The following is a 7,689-nucleotide window of genomic DNA, read 5'->3' on the forward strand; positions in this document are numbered from 1 at the left end:
TTTATGAAAATATATGGATGCCACATGGTAGACCCTTCTAAGAGGATGGATAACCACCAATCTTAGAAAATGGATGGTCCTAATTAACTCTTGATTTGTGCATGGATCTAGGATTTTGGTTATCCATCAGATGCTGGAATGAACAAATATCCAAAATTTTCACTTAATCCAAATTTTTCAACTTCCATGCAGTCTAAAACCTACAATTAATCCATTCTTTTATCTGATCTTGTATCACTTTTCCTTCAATCATGCTTTTAACATTTCAATCTTCGATCTCTACTTGTCAATTTGTCAATTATGCAGACATCTACAGGGAATTTCAAATATAAATATATACAAAGTTTTTCACACAAAATGTATAAAAAACCAAACATAATTTTGTTGAAAGAAGAATTTACAGATTGAATTGGGTTTTCAACTCCTTAATTTCACCAAAACCCTAAACCTCCTTAATCTAGCTCTATCTACACACACTTACACTTTGTATTCTATCCATCTATTCTTTGTCCTTTCTCTTCCCTCTTTGACTCTTTGCCTAAGTACATTTACATGCTACAATAGGTTTATTTATATATTTTCTTGACAAAATAAATTGAACAATAATTTAAAAGATTGGTTCATATCCTCCATTTTTAGATAAAATATTAATAAACTCTAATTGTCCCTAAAATCACTTTAATTCCTCTAACTATATAATTAAACAATCATATATGGTTACATTTAGTGGAAATGAGAAAAACCAACTTCTCTCTACATAGACCAATAGAAACTTCTAGAATTATTAGAAACTTAACAAAAAATACTTTTAAAGGACACTCTTGCATCAGGATCCTACGGCATAAAATATTTATTCATGGGTTCCTTTCCATGAGTTACTCATTATTGTTGCAATATATATATATATATATATATATATATATATATATATATATATATATATATATATATATATATATATATATTTATTTATTGTCTTCCATGTGCATGCTCAAGTGATTGATTTGTCCCTTGATTGAGCACTAAAAGCCTTTGTGTTATTTGTCTTCTTTCTCTTCACTATCTTCTGATCTAATTTGTTATATTGTACATTAGATAAATGTAAATCCCACTATAAGGTCTACAAATTTTGGTGCATCTACTAAAATTTCTCTTTTTCTCTTTAAAAGTCACAATATGAAACGTTTGGAATTTTCAAAGATCTCAATTATTTTTCCCCAAGGAAAAATCATAACTTTCATTATATATATGAAAATTACATGTTGTAGATGCTTCACAAGAAGCATATATCAAAATTTGGTGGCAAGCCACATACATAGAAAAGAGTCTGTTACATGTCTGTAACCTAATATCCCACGATAAATATACAAGAGATAATAAAAAAATATACAATTCTGATGTGTAGCAAGATATATCAGTCAAAAATGAATCATCGCCAAAATCAAGGCAATGTTGCCCCTTGAGAGAGCTAATCATCATAAGGCCTGTGGAAGTACTGGTAGAATTCATGTCCGTTATGCTCTTGAATCATCCAGTGACCATGTGGCTGGTGCGTTACCTCCTTGGATAGTAGATCAGAAAGTTGATTCCTTTCCCTGTAAATATGATGACATGAAATGGTGTCAAATTGAGATTTTAATAATAAGACATCATCCAATAGGTTCTGAAGTGTGTGCATGTGACATATAGATTGCTGATTGAACCAATTAATGATGAGTTTGGAATCTCCAAAAATCTGAAGGTGTCAGAGACTGATAAGTTTTGCTTAGTTATTGGTGCCTCTTCCTAGACCCATTTTTAATTTGAAATGATGATCCTCACTGAGATATAATATCACACCACCTCCACAACCATCATGCTGTGAAGATCCGTCGAAGTATGCCCATGGGGATGTTTTGTCTATGGTTTCTGCAATGATGGTCCTGTTGGAACGCTTGGGTTCATCCTCAGGAATCATATGATATAGAGTAGAAATGTGTGTAGAGGCAACGATCCAGTTGGGGCTCCTACCATGGAAGATAAGCGAGTTCCTGCAAAGCCAGATACCCCAACAAACCAGCAGGGGGAGGTTCTGAATTTTAGAGGGATTTTCTCAGTTCCACCATGCTTCCCAGGCAGCTATGATTGATTGACTAGTCCAGGTTATGTTGATATTCAGTAGATGCAACAGATGATGCCAGAATGTGGTAGTAGCGAGGTAGTGAAGGAAAAGATGATCAATGCTTTCTTCTACATTCCTACACAGAGCACACCAAGAGGGACCTTGAAAGGACCGTTTCTGAAGATTGTCACCAGTGGGAGCTTTGTTGCGCAAAATACACCACATGAAAAGCTTGGCCTTGGGAGGGATTTTCAGTTTCCATAAGGGTCGCCACCACCATGTCATAGCAGGTGGTTTATGATCAACATATATGATTGGATAACCATCCTTGGGGGTATACCTACCATGTTGTGATAGGACCCATATAAGTTTATCATCCCTGTCAAAGATTCTTACATGAGATTTGGTAAGTGCACCAATATAGCTTTCCCATTCTTGTTGCCATTTTGCAGGGATGTCAAGGTCGAGTGTCGATTTCCAGGCTTGAGTAAGTATAGAAGTGTTGACTATATCAACGATGTGATCAAGTGTTGTGATGCCTGCTTGTTCCAAAAATCATATGAGACCAGGTGAGAGGGAGTGTGTGTTGCCACAGCTAGACCATGGATCCTTCCCAATACGAACTTGCCTGCCTGAACCTATTCTCCATGCTAATCCATTTCGAATGTGCTCAATTGAGTTAAGAATGGCACACCAGATCGAGGAGATGTTTACCCTGTTCCCATGCGGCCTCCTAATCCAATCAATGGGGTGAAGAGGACTGATATATTTCCTTGTGACCACCTTGGTCCACAAATTGTCTATTGTGAGGACTTGCCAACCCAATTTTGCAGCAAGTGCTTTAGAGAAACATGAGAGGTATTTTAATCCCCAGCCTCCCCATTTTTTTGGTAGGGCAATAAGATCCCATCTGGTCCAGGAAAAGGTGTGTCCTTCCTTGGATCCCTTCCATAGGAATTTGCAACAGATTTGCTGAATTCTGGAGAGTATGCCTTTGGGAATCCAAGCTAATGACATCTAGTATACTGGGGTCACCTCTAAGACTGATTTGATGAGGACTAGATGACCAACTCTAGAGAGCCATCTATGCTACCAAATATTCAGTCTTTTTTCAATTTTGGCCACCAACCAAGTCTAGTTAGTTATTTTGTATTTATTTGGTCTGAGCCGGAAGCCTAGATATTTGAATCCTTCTTCAAATTCGATGGGGAGAAGGGAAATCGTTGTAGGGAAAAATGAATTTCATGATGAGAGCAACCCATAGATGAAAAGGTGGATTTCAAATGATTACACATCATACCAGTGGCTTTACAGAATAGCTTGAGCACAAAATTGAAGATCAGGGAGTCACTGATTGAACAATTGAGGAAGATGAGAACATCGTCCACAAAAAGGAGATGTGATAAAATACAATTGCCATCTATTTTGATGCCCTTCAATCTCCCATTGTTCTTGATCTGAAATGAGGGTTTAACATCTTGTTATACTTACAAGAACCTCCAACTCCAAAGCTTACAATATATGATCTATTTTATGTTGATAATTGTGGAATTAAGTACTTGAGACAGGTCTATGTCTTTGTTTGTTTCTAACTATTTTAGTGCTTTAAGTGTTTCTGCTGATATAAAACACATATAACAGTAATACAATGCAACAAATAAGTAACACACCCATAAAAGCAAATTTAATCTAGGAGTTCACCCTAATATCATGGGCTACATCTCCTTGAGCTCTTGTCAACTTGACATGGCTCTTTGGGATTATGGTAAAGCTTCTTTTACAAGTTCCACACTTAACTGCAAAGGTTACTGAACTTGAACCAATGGGCTTAGAATACCATCTATATCCCTAATTTTCCTCACTCTGCAAACAGATCTAAGCTTCCTTGGACATGATTCCTTCAATCAGTGCTCTGATTTGTCTTGATCTTCTTGATGGCACTAACCCCCTCAGAATTCTTCAACTGTCTCTGGAACTTCTTCTTCTATCTCTAGCACATATCAGACACCTACAACAGACTGATCATTTGAGCATTTGTTGCCTTAAACTTCCCTGTAGCTTCTTGGCCCTTAGAAGTCCCCAAATGCTTCTGCAAATCCCTGCAATGGATTTAGAAGGTCCTTTATAGTCATAATTGACTATTGAATCACTAAGAATGAGTATTGGTAGCTCCTACAAATGCCTCCAAACTTTGGTGGCTTTTGAGCTCCAAATCAATTTTCTGGATGAAATTCTCCATGAAGATGACTTCTTCAGCTTCTCTGGACTATCCCATCGGATTCAGAAGGCTCTAATTAACCTAGAAAGACTCTTTTTCCACTCTAGTTGCTTCTCGGCTTCTCTTCTGTTTCCTCTATTTTTCTTTGTTCTTCTGTGTTCTCTGTCGAAAACTACTCTTTTAGTGCTTTTATGCAATATCTCCACCAATATTGGCGACTGCACCTAACTCCAACTAAACTTAGCATATCCGCTAAAATTTACCCACTCCGTCAAGCTGACTGTCGAAGGTCGCCGTTACATTAACTTACTAGCACACATATGTGTGGTATAATCCCGACGGCTAGGGATAATCCTCCATAGAGCTTGTGATCGGGTTAACTCTCAACCGTCGATCTATCTCATCCATCCAACAGTTGTCGCGTCATCCACTAGCCAACTAGCCCGGATGATCTCCACCATTGACGTGACCCCGCTCGATCCAACGGACATCGTGCAATCTCGTACAAATTTTTGCATGATCTATATCAAATCGAGGGTGCACGAGAAAAGCAATTTTTCCCTACAACGTGTCACCTGCTGAGTGGAATCACATGCTTTTGGTAAATTACTACTTCCAACCTTTCGCCTGCGCGAGAAACCGTTTACCGCTTGGACGAATACTACCCACGTGCTTAATTTATATTTTAATAAAAAGGCGCTTAATAAAGGTTTTGGCGCTTAAAGCGAATATTAACCTTTTAACGCTAATTCACGTTAAAAGCCAATATTAACCTTTTAAAGCAAATTCACGTAGGACTAGAGGTCATGTGAACTGCAACCATTTACCTTGTTTGCAACCTTATTCTTAACTGCGGTTAAGGTCCTTGATCAATATATGATTAGTTCTTTTCATCGGTTAGTAGTCTACTCAAGCCCTCCATTACCAGTGGGAATAGTAGGGGTGATAAAGGGCAACCTTTCCTAAGTCCTTGCTTAGCATAAAATAAATTAGATGTTGAACCATTAATAAGAACATTGTATGACACCGATGTAATATAACACATAATCCAGTTGATGACAGAGATAGGGAAGCCCAGGTGTGTCAGAAGCATCCAAATATATATCCAGCTAGTCCTGTCGAAGGCCTTTTCCAGGTCAATCTTGAGAATCATGCCCTTAATATTCTTAATATGCATAGAATGAATCCCTTCCTGTGCGATGCCAATTACATCATGAATTTTATGATTGTCCAAAAATGCAAATTGTTCCTGTGAGATATAATGAGAAATAATAGGCTTAATCCAGTTAGCAATGATTTTGGCAATAATCTTGTATATACAGTTACATAGGGAGATGGGTTTGTAATCAATGAAGGTGCGAGGCAGATCAGATTTGGGAATGAGGGAAATGAAGGTAGAGTTAAAAGCATCATACATACGACCATTAGTCCTGGATTCTTCAACCACACGAAGAAGATCATGACCAAGAAATTCAAAGAAGGATAGATAGAACTCAACTGGCCAACCATCCGGGCCCGAGCTCTTGTCCTTCTTGAACCATTTGAGCACAACTTCTAATTCCCCCATTGAAATAGGTTTGTTCAGGTCCTCCATTGTATCATCATCAACAAACCTTGGAAAGAGACCAACGATTTTAATGATTTCCGCCAGAGTGGCCTCTTGTGGAGCTTTGAAAATTTGTCCGAAATGGGAAGTGGCCAGTGTAGCTAGTTGATTGAAAGAAGTAAAAGTGTGTCCTCCAAATGGTGTTGATGGCCTTTCAACCTTTAGAAAATTGATGAAAGAATTTGGTGTTATCATCTCCAGATTTTAGCCAAGTAGCTATGCTCTTGAGCCTCCAGGTCTCTTCCCTTTCCTTAAGGATTCTAAGTCTATCTGATTCCAACTTAATGACCTGATCTTTAGCTTCAATGGATGAGAAGCCTCCACTGTTAGGGTCTTCAAGTCTGGCTAATTCCTCTTCAATAGATTTAAGCATATGATCATCTAGTCTTCACTTAGCCCTAGCCCATTCAATCGTTATCTTTTTTAGACATAGGAGCTTATTAGCAAAGAAGGCAGTAGAAGTTTGTTCAGGGGAGGGTGGGTCAACAAGCTAGGTATCTTTTACGAGCTGAATATAGTTCTCATCCAATAGCCAAGTCGAGTTGAATTTGAAAGGAGCTTTGGGCTTAAATGAGGTGCCAGAGATGTCTAGATATATCGGGGAGTGATCATATATTCCACCCAAGCCAACCCATTGTCTGTACAATACCAATTTATCAAGGAGGGCTTCTTTAATAAAAAATCAATCCAGCCTCCTAGAGAGCATGGCATTCCCAGTTCTCCTATTACTCCAAGTAGGTTGGAGACGAGCCATCAGGATATCAATTAATTGGTGATGTTCCAACAAGGGACTGATCATATCAGAGAGAGGGTCTGACTATGCATGGGATCCCTAGGATTCTACAGAACCAATAGAAAAGTTGAGGTCTCCACCCAAAATGATGTTGTCTGATTGCATAAAAGAGGAATTCAACACCATCTCCCAGAATGGCATGGACCATAGATGTTCACCATTCGAAGTTCCATCCCAATCTGTTCAGAGAATACATCTGCTACCAATACTCCTTCCCTACCCCATACATTAATGAGCCTCAAGGCTTTGGGATTGATGCTAATAGCGGTACCCCCTGAACAACCGCGAGCATCAAGGGCGTGGAGGGTCCAACTTGGTAAAATCGATGCCAGGACAGGGATAATATGATCACAATCACCAAGAGTCTCCTGTAATAGAATCGCATCCACCTTCTCAACATCAAGAAGTCTCCTAAGGGCTAGACATTTAGCGGGACTAGCCAACCCACGACAGTTGAAAGAGAGCCACTTCATGAGGGGGCTGAGTAAGGGGTATTTCTTGCTCTAAGAACCCCATCAATGGATAACTTCCTACCTTCAGCCACGTCGAGTCCAACCTTTTGGATGGCTTTGGACATGTTGGAATGTCTACCATGGGAAGTTTTAGGGATATTTGGGATTCAAAGATCTCAATATTGTGTGGAAGCTCATAAACATTTCTTAACATCTCGCCTAGCACAAGTTGCTTCAATTTATTGTATTTACTCCTAGGAAACTTCTTCCTTTTCAAATGTGTCAATATAAAATCTTGAAATTCACAATTCAACTCTTTTCTTCTCACATCTAGCTTCTTGTACTTGTTCTTGATGTCTTGAATATGTTGCTTTATCAATGCATGCAATTTTTGCATGACTATTGCAATTTCTTCACCATTTGCACTCTTTATCTTCAACTTCCACAAATTATTCCACGCAAAATTTCTTCTTAGATGCATATCATTCACATTTTATAATGAAATCAAGTGTGTAATCC

This window comes from Pinus tabuliformis, chromosome 9, assembly GCF_031772625.1.
Source record: "Pinus tabuliformis cultivar Carrire ecotype Pingquan chromosome 9, CPIR1, whole genome shotgun sequence".
Lineage (NCBI taxonomy): Eukaryota > Viridiplantae > Streptophyta > Pinopsida > Pinales > Pinaceae > Pinus > Pinus tabuliformis.